The following is an 18821-nucleotide window of genomic DNA, read 5'->3' as shown; positions in this document are numbered from 1 at the left end:
TTTTAGAATAATTCCTACAGGGTCCTTTTTAATTTCTGGAGCAGCCTATTGGTTTTGTCCCTATTCCAGTTGGTAGGGTTTTTCTATAAGAGATGTTAAAACCTAAGTGGTAGGTTTTGTAAATAGCCTTGTACCCACTGAAATGTTTTTATGACTTTTAAAAAACGCCACTGACAGCTGCTGCTTTGTGGAATTAAACCTCTGCCTGCGGTGTTTCAACCCAATAGCTCAGCATGGCGCTAGTGAAAGTGAAACCAGGTAGAAAAATGAAGAGGTTTATTTTTGCTGTCCAAATGTAATGGAAATAGAAACAAGCAACATGCTGGTATGGAGAATTACAATGTTAAAATCTCATTGTACTAGAAACCCAGTTAAGGAAGCAAGTTCCTTAAAAATGTTTTATTTCAACTCAGCTTAGCTGACAGCTGTGTTGAGACTTTGAAAGAGAAGTAACCTACCTCGCACTTACCTTGCAACAGGAGGGCTTATATAGAGAGTTCATACATTTAAATTCACACCCTAGGTTATTTTGCTATAATTTCCCAAGTCGAGAAACCCTTAATAAAATCCTAAATGGGAGGCACCATACCCCTAAACTTCTGTAAGTGTGATTACCTGAGGCAAACTCCAGGTGTGGGGTATATAGCTGACCTCAGCTAGCTACATCAAGGTATAGTACTTTCATTCAACCAGGCTCTTACATCAAGACAGCTGTCACAGTGTAAAAACACACTTTCTTTTTGAAGTGGAGATAAAGCTTGAGTTATCCCACTCCAGCTTGTTTTCACTGGAGTTTTTCATCTGGAGGATGTTTCTTTGTGGCAGTGAAATGTCATGTACATGAGCTAGCTTGTTTAAAGATGACTCAGGACTGGGAAGCAGTATAGCTAGCATCAGTAAAGCATTTTGCCCAGCACTATAATTTACCCCACCTAGTGCTATGCTTCCCTGATGGTACTACTTCTGCCTTATGCTATACAGAGTAGTAGTTCCCAATATTTTCATTCACCAGCTCTACTTTTGGGTTTATAACTCCACTTCCAGAGCAAGCCTATCTTCTATAATTGAATTATTTTGTGTGTGTGTGGAGAGCGGGGGAGTTGGGGGGGGCATGTCTCTGACTGCATTTGTAATTATGACTCCAAGTGATATTATGGCAAGTCCCAGTTCGGTTCACCATTCATGTAGACTTCCTGTAGCTTAACATCAACTCAGGGTGATGACTACTTCTGGATGGCCTCTAAGTATAGGCTCCAGTTTACAAAGTCTTGTGGTTTACTCTAGGTTGACTGTCTATAGGCTGGCCAGTCATGGCTGAAGGGAAGCCCTCTATCCCCAAATTGGGATGGAGAGAGCTTATTTTGTTAGATGGGGCCCTGGAATAGAGAAAGCACACCCATCTCTTCTCAAGAGAATCACTTTATTGGGAAGCTAAACAAAAGTTTAACTAGTGCTCAGATCAGGCATTGAAAATGAAGAAACATACTCTCACCTGGGAGGATGGGGACAGGCCAGGCCCCAGGAACTCAGGTCTTGTTTAGTTTTTCTATCAGCCCAGTTCCATGATTTCACACCTCCCCCAGGATTTCAATCATATGCATATAATTAATACCATGCATCTATCTACCACCGGATTGGGCATATGATAATGAAGGGGGTTGATCATGAAGACCACCCCGCTCAACGAAGTGAAGAATTTATGACAAATAATTAACAAATGCTTAACTAGGATGGTCTAGGTTAGGTTTTGACTCTGAACAATGAGTGCTATTCCTTAAGGTAATGGATTTCAATGGCTTTGCTTGTGTGACTGCAGTCAGATAACGAAGTCGGTGCTTTCTTGTTTACGTCAGTAAAAAATATGGAATCCGGCCTTGCAAGCCTGTCTACAAGACTACCCAAATTTCATGCCAACCTTTATAAAATGGAGGATGTATAAAAGATAGGGGCACTAATGCCATGGCCTCTCACGTGTTCCTTACAATGGTAACTACTTCTAGTTAACTGGCAATCAGTTGATCAGAGGCAAAAATATCTAGTGTAGACACATCCACATCCACACGTGTCTACTAAGAGCTGTGTATATGGAATGAGAAGGATAACCACCCTTCTTCTGTGGTGTCTATTAGTATCAGAGAGTCTTTTGTTAAAAGCTAAAGTGATTTTATGCCACATAGAGGGATTTTTTGCTTTTTCTTTGAAGTCCTCTAAGTGGAATCAAATGATAGTGAATACTAAAATATGCCCTTTATCAAATGTAATGAACATCATGTCCTTTGGGAGAATAGCCTTCATTGACACTGAAACAGTGATTCAACTGCTGCTTTTGTGAGCCTGTTGTCTTCCTGAACCAAAGAACAGTATGTGCTACATAGTAATACCAGGGTGTTGTACAATAGTATAGGAAAAAATCAATAGCCTCTCTCTTCAGCCTCTGTTCTCACTAAAAAAGCTAGAAACTTTCTTTTATGGCACATCCGCCTGAACAATAAATGGCCTTGTAAATTGGAATTTCCAACTACTTCAAATGCGATTTCCCCTCGTGTCCTCTTGCAGCTCTACGTTTTCTACCTTCAGTCAGTTCCTTTTCATGAATTTAAGAATCTCAGGCTTCAGGGTTGAGCCAGAAAGGGAATCCAGAACCACACCATGGGGGAACTTCATAAAATGAGAAATGGCTGGGATTCAGAATTTTCATTCATTGGTGTCACGGCAGGGTCCTTCAGGAGGGCCGTGATCTCCTTATGGCCCCCTCACCGTGCCAAGTCGGCCCAAGGGCACCCTCAAATTCTCGCCTGCCACGTCTTTGATGTTGAGGTAAAGTTGGGAGGCTGCCTTACGGCTCCCTGGGCATGGTTAGCTGGGACCTCTGTCCCCGTGTGTTTCCGGACCCCCCCCCGGGGTCTCCTGGTATGATGGGTGCTCCCCATGCACCCTAGCCTTATGGGCTACACGTGGCTCCTACCAACCCCTAATACCACGCCCCAAGCCTCGCTGATGGGATAGACGCTGGTATGTCTCTCTATATATATACTGCCCATCTCTCGGGCCTCCTCTATGTACTCTCGCCCGCTCTCTGGGGCCTCCCCTGCTGTACTGCCCTCTCTAGGGCTCTCCGAGCCCACTCGGGGCCTCCCTGTAATGTTGCCCCTTTCTGGGGCCTTCTCTATAGTGTCGCCCCCTGTCTGGGGCCTTTACTATAGTGCCCCCTTCTGGGGCTTTCCCTGCAATGTCGCCCGAACTTGGGCTTCTAAAATACAGCCCCCCGTCTGGGGCTCTCTGCGCCCACTCTGGGGACTTCTCGGTAACGCCCCCTGACTCTCGGGCCCACCGCGCTGCTACCCCCCCTTTTCCCAGGGCTCACCGCACCACTACCCCCTCTCACCGGGGGCCACTGCAGCACTCCACCCTGCTCCGGGGTTTTCCGCAGCACTAGCCCTGTTTCAGAGGCTCACTGCGCCCGCACTGGGCTTCCTAATAATATGGCCCCCCTCTCTGGGGCTTGCTGTGCCTTCCTAATAATATGGCCCCCTCTCTGGGGCTCATCGTGCCCGCGCTGGGGCTTCTCAAAGCTGCCCCTCTCTGGGGCTGGGGTCTACGTACCCCGCAAGTTGCGCCCTCACTGGCGCCGGGGTTCCCATACCACTGGGGTTCCCCCTTAGAATACTGCGCCCTCACTGGCGCCAGGGTCCCACCCCCTGTGGGTCCCTATGAGGCCTCCTCCAACCCCTATAGCCTCACCCAAACCACCGGTGTAATATCAGAAGCAAACAAACTTGAGCCTCCTGGCTATAACTCAACTCAAAGCCGTCTGGCTAAACCATGGTGCTCAAACCTCTCAGAGCTGCCATCCTTCACTCAGCTAGAGCGATTCTTGCAATGCTCACATTCTAGCTCCTACCTCCCTGACCACTGGCAGAGAACTGCTAGCCTGGCCTCAGCCCTGGGCTTTATGAGGGCCAGGCCCTGCCCCCTTCTGGCCAGCTGACTCACATTAGTTGCCCCGGCAACCCGCAGCTGTGCTTGTTATGTTCTGCCAGGGCTCTCTCTCCCTGGCAGTTTCCACTCTCTAGGAGCAGAGCACCGAGGTGCCCTGCGACAGTTGGGAAATTCTGAAATTTCAGAAAAGGTTTCGTTCTGATTCCAGAACAAAAACCAGGACTTTCCAAATTTCCTGTGGAAGTAAAATTAAAAAAAAAAAAATCTGTATTGGAAACCCATTTGCTTATATTCTGAAAAAAAATGGAGCCAGGTACTCTGAGCTCGGGGCACTTGGGGGTACCTCAAGCTGGGGCATGAAAAGGGTCCTCTGTTGCAGATCTGGGAGCTTGTAGGTCCCAAGAGCTCAAGGCTCCTACAGCCCCAAGAGCCCCGACTTGAGCCATTGTTCTTGGTGGTTTCAGGCTTTGTTCTGAGCAGTGAGTTTTGACCCCTGAATTCCAGCTAGAGCCAGTGCTTCAAGGGCTCCTGGCTCTGCCACAGCAAGTCTAGAAGCTCTGGCTCAACTCCCAGCTTTAAGTCAGGCAACCTGGGAGCCCCCAGTCACAGAGCAGTCCAGATAGCAAAGCTACCCTAGAGTCCATAAGTGAGCAAGGAGAGGAAGAAAACTGGAACTGAGATGGGCCTCCATTCTCCACAGCAGCCCAGAACTGGGAGGGTACAAAGGCTGTTTAAATACATGTGTATTAGCCTCCATCTCCCTATGGATGGAGTCCTGTGTGCGCCTTAGTCTACCCCACCTCCGTGCCGTGTGAAGAAATACTGCCATGAAGCACACCATGCCTATTTACTCCAACTCTGCGCACACTAAACCCAAGGAATTTCTTTATTTGTGTGATTTAAATGCTGCCCTTGCCAACAAAGGCTCAGGGTGACCTGTAACACGAGAAACAGAAAAACTTAAAAGGGCAACTAGAATAAATAAAACAAATTAACCAAATAAAAATGAAGCAGAGGCCCAGTAAACAGTACTTCAGCTTGGTTTTGGGTGCTAAAAACCTGCCCAAATAGAAAGGTCTTGCAGGACATCCAGAAGATGTCTAGCTCAGGCTCTGGTGGGCCTTAAGAGGAAGGGCTGAGGAGCAACTTCTGAGAACAACCTCTCACATATTTTTGCCAAGTGGACTTGATGTACTGATGGTGTTTGCAGGAATAAGGCATTGCAGAGTGGCCCTGTAGACCCACCCCAGAAAGAAAGTCTAGGAGTGGCTCCGAGCATATGCCACAAGGGAGCACTGAGCTCCGCTGTCTCACTACTAGGGTGGCCATCATAGAGGACATTCTGGTTTTCTGCTATTCTGTCCTCTATTGATATGAAACCCGATGCCTTTATGTCCTCTTCAAGAGAAAAATAGAGGACATAAAGGTGTCCGGTTTCGCATCAATAGAGGACAGAGGACAACTGGACTGTACTCTATGGTGGCCACCCTACTCACTACTGGGTTCATGCAGGAAGGCATGCCAGGTGCTAGGGCATGCTTCAGACAGTGCTCTGAGGTGCCTCACATAGTCAGTGTAGTGTAGACATAGTGGGTAGTAGACATAGACATAGACATAGTGTAGACATGCTCAACACAAACTCCCTCCTCCCTTATTTTCTACACAAAAAGGAAACCTGCAATGATCACAGTTTGTCAGCTGAAAGCACGGAGGTAAAGATTTAAATCTTTATCTGAGTAGCGCAGCCTATGTTGAGCGTCAATATGCTGATAAATTCTGGTATGTTCTAGTGCTCTCTAGGTCCCAGGAGCTGCCACATTTACTGATATGGCAGTAAATCAATGCCATAAACATAATGCGTATGTAAGTGTCTTCCCATAGTTAGATTTTGAGGTGGTTCCTTATTAGGGCTCATTGACCTTTAAAGGTCTTTACTGGAAACTCTGAGCAGAGATCTCTCTTTGTCATGTAGAGTACCTCTTACCGTGGGGACATGATGTGCAGAACCAGACCAAAAATATCAGTAAGAGTAGTGAACAGAGATATAGGGCAGAGGTCGGTAGCACTTGTTATCTGGCCCATAGAGCCCCTGCATCGGGGCCTCAGAGCCCAATGGCCTTGCCTTTACCTGTGCCCGCACTGGGGCTAAGCAGCGAGGAGCTGCACAGGGGCCAGACAGCTTCTGTTGCCACACTTCTGTAGGGAGGTGGAAAGGGAAAGCTACGGGAGTACAGAGTATAGGGGGAAGTATCCATGACTAAGGCTCCTAGATGCTAGGATCATACCTTTGTAATAAAGACTCTACCAATATAATGGTCTACCAATATAATGATCCTATAATGTAATAGGATCATACCAATCTAATAAAGACTCTACTCAATTTGTGATTCCACAGATTTCACAGAAACTGTGAAATCCAGGATTGTCTGCAAAATCAACTTAAAAAAAATAATGAAACCAAAATGCTGGTTCCCCAGCAGGAGCCAGTGGTCCTCACTGCCGTTGCAGCTTAGCCTCACAGTCTGCCACCGGGGGGAAGGTGCAGGCTGGTGGGGTGGCATGAAAGGCAGCAGACAAGATAGCAGCTCCATCCTCCCACCTCCCCAGGCTTTGAATAACACTTTGAGTCTTGCAAAAACAATTGGACTGCCCATCACGATGCCCTAATAAAATTGGAGACCCCTCCCACCAGGTTACGATTTTCAAATCTTATGGGGGGGGCGGCTCAACTTCCCTGAGCTCCCCCATAATTTGAGCCCTGCTTCTCCCCATGCTGGGGTCTCTGCCAATCAGTACTGAGAGGAGGGGGCTGCATCCAGGAAATATCTGTGGAATTTGCCATTTATGCCGCAACCAACCTGCAAAAAAATGTTTAGTTTCTCTGTGGTTTAGGTAGACCCTTAAATATAATATCTGTCTACACTGGATTGCTATCCTGGGTATGTGTGTGAGAGGCAGAGGACAGGATGGGAGGAACTTATGAAACTGCTCAGAGCACAGATGCAAACAGTGTCTTGTCTTCCTCAGCATTTGGGAAAACTCTTGTCCTAGCCTAGTAAACACATATGTTTTAAGCAGAGTTAAGAGGTTTCTGCTTCTAGCAGCTGCAGCAGCCTTGCTGGGAGGTAGGAGGCCTGGAATGAGAAGCCGGTAATATTTATGCTTGTTCTCTCCGAGTTAGATTGCTTTCAGACTTCTCGGTGTTTAATGTGGATGTTATATTCTCTGCTGAGTGAATTCTGCCCCTCTCTAACCCTTCTGGGCTAAATCCAAACAGTCTGAATTGGGAGTGCAGCAGGGGCAGTGGTCTTTGCTGTAGGAAGGCGAGTGGTCAAGTTGCTCTCTGGAGTTACAGTGCTGTTATTTATTATTAACAGTTGCTGATACAGCACTGGAAAGTGATGTTTTTTCAAACAAGAGTGCTCAATCTTACCCCGTAATAGGTCCCATTTCCATGATCTGGGCTATGAAAGTGGATTTAAATCTGGTTTACACTGACAGCTGAGGATTCATGCCAGAAGAGTTGTTACCTATAGAATAGGCCTGTAAAAAGAGTCCAGTCTCTTTTCTCTCCACCCCCAAAATTCTCTACTCTCCTTTTCCCGAAGCCAAGTAACCCTGAAGCCTTTGAACCAGCCCAGAGAACTTGGTTAGTCTTCACAGGCTGTTTCTGCTGTCTATATACTAGAGAGATGGTGCACAGGTATCAATACTGAGATTGAAGCCCTCAATCCTGTGGCTAGAAATGGGTTATGAGCTCGATTCCACACTCATAGACTAGGGGCAGAAATGACATATAAACCGGTATAGTGACTGGAAACTGGTTCAAATCTGTAACATGCCAGAAGTTCAGAACGCATAAACTGCTTTCAAAATGGCCAATACCAGTTTAAGATCAACCTGGCTGGATGTGGTACCAGACTTTACTGATTTAGGTTAAATCGGTTTATTGAACTTCTGTCCCAGTTCTTCTCCAGATTCAGGCTGTCTGCTCCACCCGAGCAAGGAGGTGTGCTTTAGCACCCCTCCGGCTTCTGGCCTAGGCCACTGTAGGCACGTGGCTGCATTTGCAGAATCAGAAGTGAATGTCTGTCCACTTGCTTTTCAGTTCAATCTATGCAGCTTAGACTAACCTGTGAAGATGGAATCGATTTGGTCTTGGGCTTTTTGACTGTCTATACTTAGCCACTGAGATCAGAAGAAGTTTTGCCATCAGCTTTGTCTTAGGTTGTATCCATGAGTATAAACTTCTTCAATTGCATTTTTTTTAATTAAAGCTCAAATTCAAACCCTAAATAGCAAAGTAATTTATGCTAATGTATTAAACATTAAGCAGTAGGACTACGCAGTTTTAATTCTGGCGCGTTGCATGTTTCACAGATAGTAGCAAAAAAATCAACTGTAGGTTAATATTTTTTTACAATTTTACATTTTACAATTATACCTCTGGAGATAGTTTTTATTAATATTGTCATGTTTATTTATATATGCAACTCTAGTGTACTAGTGACTAAGGGCAATTTTATTTTGTTTGCCAGTCAGCACTTTGCATATCACCTCCAGTAAGTTAGGTTTCTAAGTCAGTTTATAGAGCTTAGAAAACTCTTTAAAGGATTAACACAAACCTATAAATCAAATGCAAGAACGAGGAGGCTGAATTGTGTGCAGAAGGCAGCTCAGTTGCAATGCAGCGTGGCGCAGTTGAATTTTAGATAACATTCCTTGTGTGGTGCTTTAAAGGTTCTTTATGTGAAGAGATAAAAATTGTAAAACAAGTTGAAGCTAATGCTTTCAAAGAGGAGATTTACAGGGTTTGATTTTGCTCAGGGCTTAACCTGTCTTCTCTTTGGTCTCCCATGAATAACTGAGTGCAACTTTGGGAACATAGGGAGGCCAGTGTGGAAATAAGATCATGTGGACTTCCAACGAACCAATCTGTTGGGTCTACAAAGGATCCCAGAACTGCGGTATACCCCACACACGATTCCAATAGCCAGTAGACGTTTACATGCCCTCCCGTCTGTCTTCACACAGTTTCACCTACAACTTTATGCAGGTGCAAAAGGAGACCAGGCTTGATAATTAGGCCCAAAGGGGGAAAAAAAATCACTGTTTCCAACTGACCAATAATGCGTAAAAAATATAGTTTGGAGGAAGAGAGAGTATAGATGGAGATGAAGTTAGACAGGAATGAAGATGGCTTGGAAGGTGCTGTTTTTTTCTGTTGGGAGGGATAGAGAAGGAAAAACAGAAGTAGCAATGAGGCAAGGTGACTGCATAAGGAACTAGAGGAGAGAAGGGAAATTTGCCTTCCGGCAATAAGCATAGGGAAACAAGAAATGGATGGATCGGCTGGAAATGTCTAAACTCAATCAAGATAATCCAGAGAAATAAGTTCTTTTGAAAGATCAATACAAGCTTTAAAGGACGAGGAAAAAATGCTATGTTCTTGTATTCCTGTCTCCTAAAGTGGAATTTCTCAGAGCATATGAATGAAATGGAGATGAAGGAAAAAAAGGGAACTTTACTTTGTTCCCCTGATCCAAGGCCAGTGTATTTTCGAACAGCCTTAGGACTCTGTATTTGAGTGCAATTGTGTGAGTCCTTGCATCCGCTATATGTGAGGGGTAAAGAGCTTGCCAAGAGTCTGGAAAGGAGATGGTTAATGTTTTTTTCTTCCCTAAGTAGGGAGACTGCTGCACAGGTGCAGCCATGAGTGCACAGACAGCCAGGGAAGGGCGGCTGGGCCAGCTGCAGTCCATTAGATAATACCTGCACACAAGGGTCTTCCAGACAACAAGCTGGGCTTAGAGGAAAGAGAGCAGAGGGAAGAGTTATGGAGAAAAGACTGTGAGGTACTCGGAGACTATGGTAAGGAGGCATGGGGCATTTGGGTATCTAAATCATGGGAAAGGGGAAGGATTTAAACCACACATTTATTTTTTCTTTTCAGCAGCTTTTCAGAAACCAAGTTTAAATTGAGCTTTAAAGCCCTGGGGTGGGGGAGTTGTCTTCTGTAGAGCACTGGGACCATGCCAGCGGGAACTGTTTTGCAAACTGAGTACACAGAAACCTCCTGACTTCTTGTAGAGGCAGGGAGAATATGTTCTCCTTTCTTTCCCTCCTACTTTTAAGTAAAGGATTCTAGAGCTTTCACGTCTCCCAGAGTAGTTGGAGCTTTATGAAAGAAACCACGGTTGAAATCTTTGCTCAGTAAAAGCATGGGAATCTTGACTGACTTCAAAGTCAGGACTTCACCTGCATTATCATCAACTAGCAACAAATTAGTTTAGTGTGGCACTTGTTTGCTTGGTTTTAGTGTTTTGTTTTGCTGGGTGTAGGTCCTGTGGACTCTGCAGTCCTGTTTCTATTGCTGCCTGAGCTCTTCCCTGGTCCAAAAGGAGTGTTCTGGGCTTAGGACAGACAGCCAAAAAGCCCAAAGGTGAATTGATTCAATCTTTGCAGGTTAATCTAAGCTGTGTGGAGTGAACCAATAAGCAAGTGAACAGACATTCACTTTTGATTCTGGAAATGCAGCCACATGTCTGCAGTGGGCCAGGCCAGAAGTCAGAGGATGCTAGAGCACATCTCTCTGCTGAGCTGGAGCAGACAGCTTGGGCTAAGGCCAGCCTGCCTACCCTATGAGGGAGTGGGTGCGGGGCAAGTGCAAAGTACCCTGTGATGCTGAGTGACTGTGAGTTAACTTGAATCTGGAGGGGATCTGGTACAGAAGTTCAATAAACCAATTTAGCCTTAATCAGTGGAGTCTGATACTACATCCAGATTTATCTTAAGCTGGTTTCAGTCATTTTGAAAGTGATTTATGTGCACCGAACTTCTGTTGTGTTACGTGTTTGAACCAGTTTCCGATCACTTATACCGGTTTTTGTTTAATTTCTGTCCCTAGTCCTGGTGTAAGAGTCTCCTATGCCTAAAGTATGAGTAAAATGAGAGCTTTTTTGTAGCATAAATATAAAAACAAAGCTGTTAACTTGTGGCATAATCTTAATGTTTAGGCATAAAATGACACTGTTAGATTATAGCCCCATTGCTCCTGTTGTTTGGCAAGTAGTCTTATTGGAGTTAATGGTAGTGTTGGTAGGAGTAACTGCTTATCAAGTATTGTGCATGTGATATGATGCATAATGTGTACAGGGGGGGAAGACAACATTCTTAAATACCTATTTTGAAGGCAATTAAATTGTTTTCCATCTTTAGGAAGCTGAAGCTAATCTTTTTAAAGCAGCATAAATCAGAGTGCCTAGGAAGAAATTATTTTAGGTAGTCCTTGATTTCAATGAACTCATGGAATGGGATCATAATTGGCGCCTAGGTGATGTTGTTTCATTTCATACACTTCTGAAAGTAAGCAGTGTAAATTGGAAGCAGAAAAATATGTTGTTGCTTAAACGTGTGTGGGGTTTTTTTTGCAGGCAAAAATATACCTTTCTGTAAACGAGAGAGACACAAGTATAGCTTATTTGATGGGAGAGAAGGGTCTCTTTATTCATCATCAGTACGCTGCTTGGGATGATGCATGCCACAAATAGGTGTCCTACTTAAGCAGATTCAGTCCGTTGAATGTGTCCAGTGCCCACCCTCATCCCCTGTACTTTGCGTTTTAACAGCTGTTCTGCTTGTGGGAGCTAAAACACAGTGATTATTTTCAAGTGGCTCATGTTTGTTTTGCAGCCTCCCACCCTCACAAAAGAAAGCCTTGTAACGAAACGCTGATTCAATAAGATGATGCTCCTGGCAATTATGGTCACGGAGAATAAATCTGTTGAGGTTATAATAGAGCAGGGTATGAAACGAGACTTGAAGATGCGTCATGTTCCTGTTATCTCCAGTGAACAGGAAATGAACTGGCAAGTGCTGCTACTATGTCTTCGTTCCTAAGTTAAAGACACATTGCCAACTTGCTTTTTTGCAAAACAGGAGTTTGAATAAAAGATTTGAAGACAGGAAAAACACAGTATGTCATGAATATTTAAACAGGAGGTATTTGGTCCAATTGTAATAAAGGCCCTCAAAAAGGAAGGAGATATGGAAACCTCAGAAGGCCCAATTCATTCTATTGGATTTCCATCGCTCCTGTGCATGTCCTATCTTTATTCCTCCTTGTTAACTTTATCAGATCTTTCCTGCTCTCACCCTGAAGTTGATTATTGCTTTTAATTACCTTGTGCATTGCAGTATGAAATACATGGGAGGTTATCCTTTCAGGGAATTGCTTCCAGTCTCAAAGACACAAGGGTAGAAGGAGGAAGAAAGTGAGATGACACTCAAGTGAATGGGATTCATACAAATGTCTCTAGGTTACACTAACGGAGGAGAAACTAAAATGAATACAGGGACCAGTTGTTTTGCCTTCTGGTGACTTGTATAGATGTGATCATACTTTAGATGCTTAAACAGGAAGTATTATGAACCTGATTGAAAATATGGGTCTGGCTTTTCTATGCTTTAACTAAATATGCATCTGAAATGCTTAGCTCTACTGACTTAACAGGGCCCTTGCAGGGATTGCTCACTTGATCTTTATTACCTACCAAGTAGTCATTTTTAAATGAACACCTTTGTCCTTAACAACTGCATACAAAGCTATTAACTTGTGCTTCTGTTTGTCTGACTCTCTGACCCTACTTGGCTCCCACTTCAGTGTCCTTTAATAAAAGATTTGGCTGAAGATTCAGGATTGCAGGTGAGCATCAACTCCTCGCCAATTCCGTTTTGCCCAGAGTAAAGATATGAACGAGAACAAAACCGAGAATATTATAGCCTAGCTTTTATTTCCTATTTCACTAATGCCTCCTGTATGCATCTCTCCCAGCCCTGTTGTGGAAGAAGTCTGTTTAAATGCTTCAGGCACTTGACGGTTCTTATTCTTCCTGCATTTTTAAATAACTCTTTAAAAACAGATCTTTGTTCCAGCCTGTGTTTATAGCAAATGACTTTATATGCACTACAAGTGGTTTTAAGGGCCGTCATTAATATTTCTTTACTATTCATCTTAATGCTCTGTGTAGCTCTCTTTTTTAAGTCTCTGTGCAGAACCATTAGTGGACTCTGATTTGATAAAGCACAATGGATGCCGCCTTTTTGACTGATTGTTGTTGTCATGCAGTACAAATTTAAACTTTCTTCAGTGGAACAGCTCTTTCAAATCTGACAGACTATGCCTAGAGGTCCTACCTACCCAACTGCCAACTTGTATCAGCCACGACTAGAAAGAATGGTTGCCCTTTCCCAAATCATTTTACATCAGGCCTTGTTGCTTATATAATTTGTTTCTCTAAGTGCTTATCTCCTTTTGCTGGCAATTAAAAAGGCAGAAGGTTATATACCATAGTTTAATTAACATTCTGCAGGCTGCAAGGCATTCTAGGAGTCCCTGTACCGTGACCCCAAAGACCTCACTTCACTTCCAGGCTTGTCTCAACTCTCATGTTGATATCGAGTTTGCATGTATAAACAAGAAGGCTGCTATTATGCAGTGGAGGAGGAGGGGGAAGAAGGAAAATATCTGCAAATCAACCCTAACTCCCAGATAGTGGTGTTAAAGATGCTAGACTGGAGCTTGTAATATTTGGCTCAGTTTCTACTCCTACTACAGGCTTTTGTTTTCCTCAGGCAATTTTTCTGAGATCTCTTAGTACTTTGGTTTCCCATCTGTAAAGTGAGGTCTGATGCAAATGTTATCTTGTTGTGTGAGTACTCTTGATCACCTGTGCTTTTGAGTGAAATGCCAAGGGGTATTGGCACAAAGTAACTGACACCAAGCAATGGATGGTCATTAGCCTGGAATGACTTCACTTTGACAGTACAATACATATGTCAGTATGCACAGCTGAGGCTGACAGAGAGCACTTCTCATATGGGCGAGGTGATGGCTAGAAAATGATATTTAGAAATTTTGCTTTTAGGAGTTGGCTTGAAGGTAAAGTAGATATTGCAAGAGGACAGTGGTACAGGGGAATGGCACGGGTTAATTGGTTTTTAAAAGCCTCTTTGTGGCAATGTTTCCTTCAAAGCCTGCTGTGCTTGAAGCCAGCAGACAAATGGGCTGGGAAATTGAAGACATGTACCATGGTGTTCCCCGATACTCCATAACAAAAGATAAGCTTGCCACATTGGCTAGGTCACAGTGACCAGCTGCAGAGCCCTTGGGATTTCTGGTCTTGGTGACCAGACTAAATCAGAAGGCCGGGGCATACCCAAATTAAGACACTGGTAAATGACCAAATTAAGACGTGTGCATGCGATGGGTTTGGGAAACAAAGGAATCTGCTGACAGAGCAGAATGTGGGCAGAATAACAACCACAAAGAAACCAATCAACGATGCCCAGGAATGAAGAGTCATCAGGAGGAGAGAAGGAATACAAAAGGAGGGATTTCAGAGCAGCAAAGGGTCCCTGAGAGGGGGAAACTGGGGCCACCATGAAAAAAGGGCATACCACCAGCCCATCTCACCCACCCCATTGCAGGAAGGTGGGCCTCCAGGCTGCTGACCTTCAAGAAAGAACCTCAGGGTGAAGCTTGCATACTGGCCAGATATCCCTTCCCTCTATGAAGCCTAGGACCAGTAGATGTAGAATTGGGGGTGGGGGTGGAGGGAGCTTTCTTGCCTGCATGATTCTTATTTGCTATCATGTGTATCAATAAAGTTTGCCTGTTATCAAATGGAAGAAGTTGTGGTTGGTCTGAGGGTTTGGGTCCATCCAGAATAAAGTATCTGAGTCATAAATCCAGCAGCAAGATGTGATTTTTGAGAGGAACAGGGGTTTAATGCTGATGGTGGAGAATGGAGGTCTTGTTCTGGTGGGTGAGCCTGCTATTGGGAGGCAAAGCTGTGTGGAAGTTAGAAGGATCTTAGAATCTGAAATGAGGAAATAGTGACTAAGTTATGGTTGAGAAGTGGGTGTTTAGCACTGATGACTTGTAGGAAACTGGACCCTGGCTGGGAGACTTTACCCTGGACCTGAGGGGCAAAAGCCAGAATCTGTGCTTGCGTGCTGGTCTAATCACTGGACTACATAGTAGCATTTGGGATTTGGATCCAAACATTACAGCCTGGTGGATATTCTGTGGGGGTGACCTCAACTGGGTCTACAACAAGGGTGGAAAATGGGAAGTTGAGTTCTTGCTTCTGTAAACTGTCATCTCTGCACCCCTCAGGATTGTCCTTGATCTGGGAGCCTTCTTGGCTGTCCCATTAGGAGCCCAGGACTCTGCTTATTCTTTTAGCCTTTAAATGGTGTCCTTGAGATCTATATGTGTTGGAAAATATTAAATTTTACATTAACAAAGCAGCTTGCTGCTTCTAAATCTAAACCAGCCTTCTTTATTTTTGTTCAGGATATGTTACCCACCAACTATCACCTGGGGAGCTTAGCCTTTCAGACTTTGCTTCTGTATAGCTTAATGCTTTTTATCCTGGAAGATCCCAGTTTATCTTAAAGGAGGATCCTGCCTTTGTTCCCATTGAAGTCGATAGAGCATGCCCATACATATCGGTACAGGTCACCCATCTTCACACCTCTTTCTAGGGGCCCCCAGTCATTGATACCATGAATTAGGGCAACCACAGAAAAAAAGAGAAAATGTGGAGTGGTAAATTTTTGTAAAATTGCAATTTGCCATTGATACAGGGTGTGGGGGGAGAACTTGGCGACTTATCCACAGAACTGGACAGCAGTGATGACAGTGTTTTGATGCAGCCTGGAACTTGAGGCTGATTGAAATGGTTGCAGCCTTAGGAGTTAGAGGAGGGTTTTCTTCCCATACGTGTTTGCTCCTTGGAGTGGTGCTCAGATTATTGCATGAGCGCAGGGATGGGAATGTGACTGAGCCCCACCAGTTCCTTCCACAGCGATAGAAGTACTTTGTCACTGTCGGAGAAGGTAACAATGTTGATTATTACCAAGCTGAGAGAGGTGAAAAGACGACGACCTAGAGGTGGTAAATTGCTGTATCTCCCTAGCAAACAGAGCTGCAAGTACCTTGAGAAACCTCCTTCGAAAAGACCCAAAACAATGACTAAGAAGTTTATCATCAGGCATCAGCATTAAAGTTCTGGAAGGACATTTTAACAAATGCCAGTTATCATTTTTCCTTTCCAAACTGCTTTTCTGGTTTCTTTTCACAATTACCCTTTAATTGTCCCTTATCTCCTATTTTCACTCTCATAGATCTATGTAACTTAATAAAGAACAGACTGTTCTCAATGGCTTTAAAAAATAAAAACCAACCAAAAAAACCCGTATTTCTTCTTCCTGCCTCCCAACCCCAGCCCATAAGAGTGGCAAAATTTCCCAGGGAAGGAAATGGTCCTGGGGCTATAAAACAGTCAAGCCCAAAATGTAGCTCCTCTAAGACGGCTAGTATAGGTTAATATGCTAGTCTGGGATTTGGATTCAATTATTGGCTCCGCTTTCGACTTGTCTTTGCTTGGTCTCCCTCTGTCTTGATTCCCATCTATGCCTCAAGTCAAGGAAAAACTTGTCCAAGATTGAGGACTACTGTGGGAATACCAAGGGCACGTGAGTACCTGAAATGTGCTGGCAACTGGCAATGTTTCTCCCTCCATTATTTTTAGTTTGGTTTTTTATTTTTAGGTGGTTCTGGGTTTCCTCCAAACCAGTGGTGTTTTGGATAGCTTGTTAGGTGTCTGTATAGCTAAATTCTAGACTTGCCAGAAAATGCTTCCAAAAGGATTGTGTTGATATACTGAAAGAAACCCAGGGGTGGAGGACTTGGGATAGATGAAGCAACCTAGTTGGGATGGAGGGATTTCTTCTGTCCGTATTAAAAGTGCATGGAAGAATAAATGAACACCGATCTGACACAAATTCCGTGGCACAACGCCTGTGGTACAACGCTTCAGCCTCCCTGGTCATCCATCGCTGACCTCTGAGTGGCTGTTCTTAGACAATAATGTTTTTAAAAACAAATTTCAACAGGAAATAGTGGAACAAGAAATCATCTGCAGACTAGATTGTGGTAAGTACGGTCTGAACCAAGACTGGATTAGCTTTTATAAATCCTTTGTCTCTCAGTGAGTTAACTGCTTCATTTTTTTTTCTCTCCTACTTGCCTTGTCTCTCAACAGTTTTCCCACACTCTCCCTCTCCCTCTTCTGTACGTGTTTTATTTTAGTCCCTGCTTCCTGTCTAGAAGCGTTGCTTCACAGCATCTGATTTAGCCTCTTGTTTATGAAAGCTTGTTACACATCTCTGGTTTAGCCTATAAGGCACACATCTACCTTGCCTTCTGTCTGACTTTGCACTAATAGGGCTGACTAGCGCTCTGAGAATGTTGTTGACACTGTGGATTCCTATTTGAAATCTCTGGGTTTATCTTGTGAATCAGATGTAGGTGTTTGCACACTTAACAGTGGTAATAGTGCATGGCACCCCACACAACCCGTAAAAGAATCTGGCTGAGAACCACTTCTCTGCATTGTAGAAAGCCAGAGCCTGGAAGAAGTAGGGCTAGGATTCAAAGAGATTTAGACAAATTGGAGGACTGGAGCAAAAGAAGTCTCATGAAGTTCAGTAAGGACCAGTGCAAAGTCCCGCACTTAGAGTGGAACAAACTTATCCCATGCAGGCTGGGGACTGGCTGGCTAAGCAGCAGCTCTGCAGAAAAGGACCTGGGGGTTACAGTGGACAGTAGGCTGAATATGAGCCAGCAGTGTGCTCTTGGTGCCCAGAAGGCTAATGGCATCCTGGGCTGCATTGGTAGGAGTGTTGCCAACAGATCAAGGGCAGTGATTCTTCCCCTCCATTCAGCACTGGTGAGGCCACATCTGCAGTCCTGTGCCCAGTTTTGGGCCCCCCACTATAGGATGTGGACAAATTGGAGAGAGTCCAGTAGAGGGAAATAAAAATGGTTCAGGGGCTGGGAAACATGATTTCTGAGGAGAAATTGTGGGGACTGGGTTTATTTAATCTGGAGAGGAGAAGACTGAGGAGGGATTTGATAGCAGCCTTTAAGTAGATGAAAGGTAGGGCTGTGCAAAGCTTCAGATCATGATTCAGATTTGGACATGATTCAGAGGCGTAATCTACAAATCTGAAATTGAATTCCTGGAAGCTTTAGGTTTTCTGAATCGATTCGGAGCTTCCAAATAGATTCGGAAAAGATTCGGTGACTCGGCGATTCGGCCATAGGGTATAATGGGGAATCAATGAAATATCTATAACTTTGTTATCTTTTAGCCAATTCAAGTGAATCTTGCAGGGCTGGTAGCTTCTTCTGGGAGCATGACACGTGCAAAGTTTCAACATGATAGGTCTAGGGATTTCTGGGAAACTGCACCTCAAAATCCTGAAAGCAAAAACTCATGTCACGTGTGTATGTTAAGCCACAGTGGGGTGGAAACTGGAGGAATGGTGGATCTTGCTGAGGCCACAAAGTCTGCCAAGTTTCAAGGAGATAGGTGCAGTTTCTCCCAAACCCCTGCACCTCAAGTTCCTGGACTTCCGGAAGGCTTTCGACACTGTCTCTCACCCTGTTCTCATTAGGAAACTGGGGGACTGTGGCGTAGACACCCACACAGTCCAATGGGTCGCCAACTGGCTAGAGAGCCGCACCCAGAGGGTGGTAGTGGATGGGTCCTTCTCGGCCTGGAAGGACGTGGGCAGTGGGGTCCCGCAGGGCTCGGTCCTCGGGCCCGCCCTGTTCAACATCTTCATCAGTGATTTGGATGAGGGGGTGCAAAGCACCCTGTTCAAATTTGCTGATGACACCAAGATGTGGGGGGATGTGGGCACAATAGAAGGGAGCAACAGGCTACAGTCGGACCTTGACAGGTTACAAGGATGGGCGGAGGAGAACAGGATGGGGTTCAACACAGACAAGTGCAAGGTGATGCACC

The sequence above is a fragment of the Alligator sinensis genome, unplaced genomic scaffold (genome assembly GCF_000455745.1).
Source record: "Alligator sinensis unplaced genomic scaffold, ASM45574v1 scaffold559_2, whole genome shotgun sequence".
NCBI classification, from domain to species: domain Eukaryota; kingdom Metazoa; phylum Chordata; order Crocodylia; family Alligatoridae; genus Alligator; species Alligator sinensis.
Note: the sequence above shows the minus strand (reverse complement) of the source record.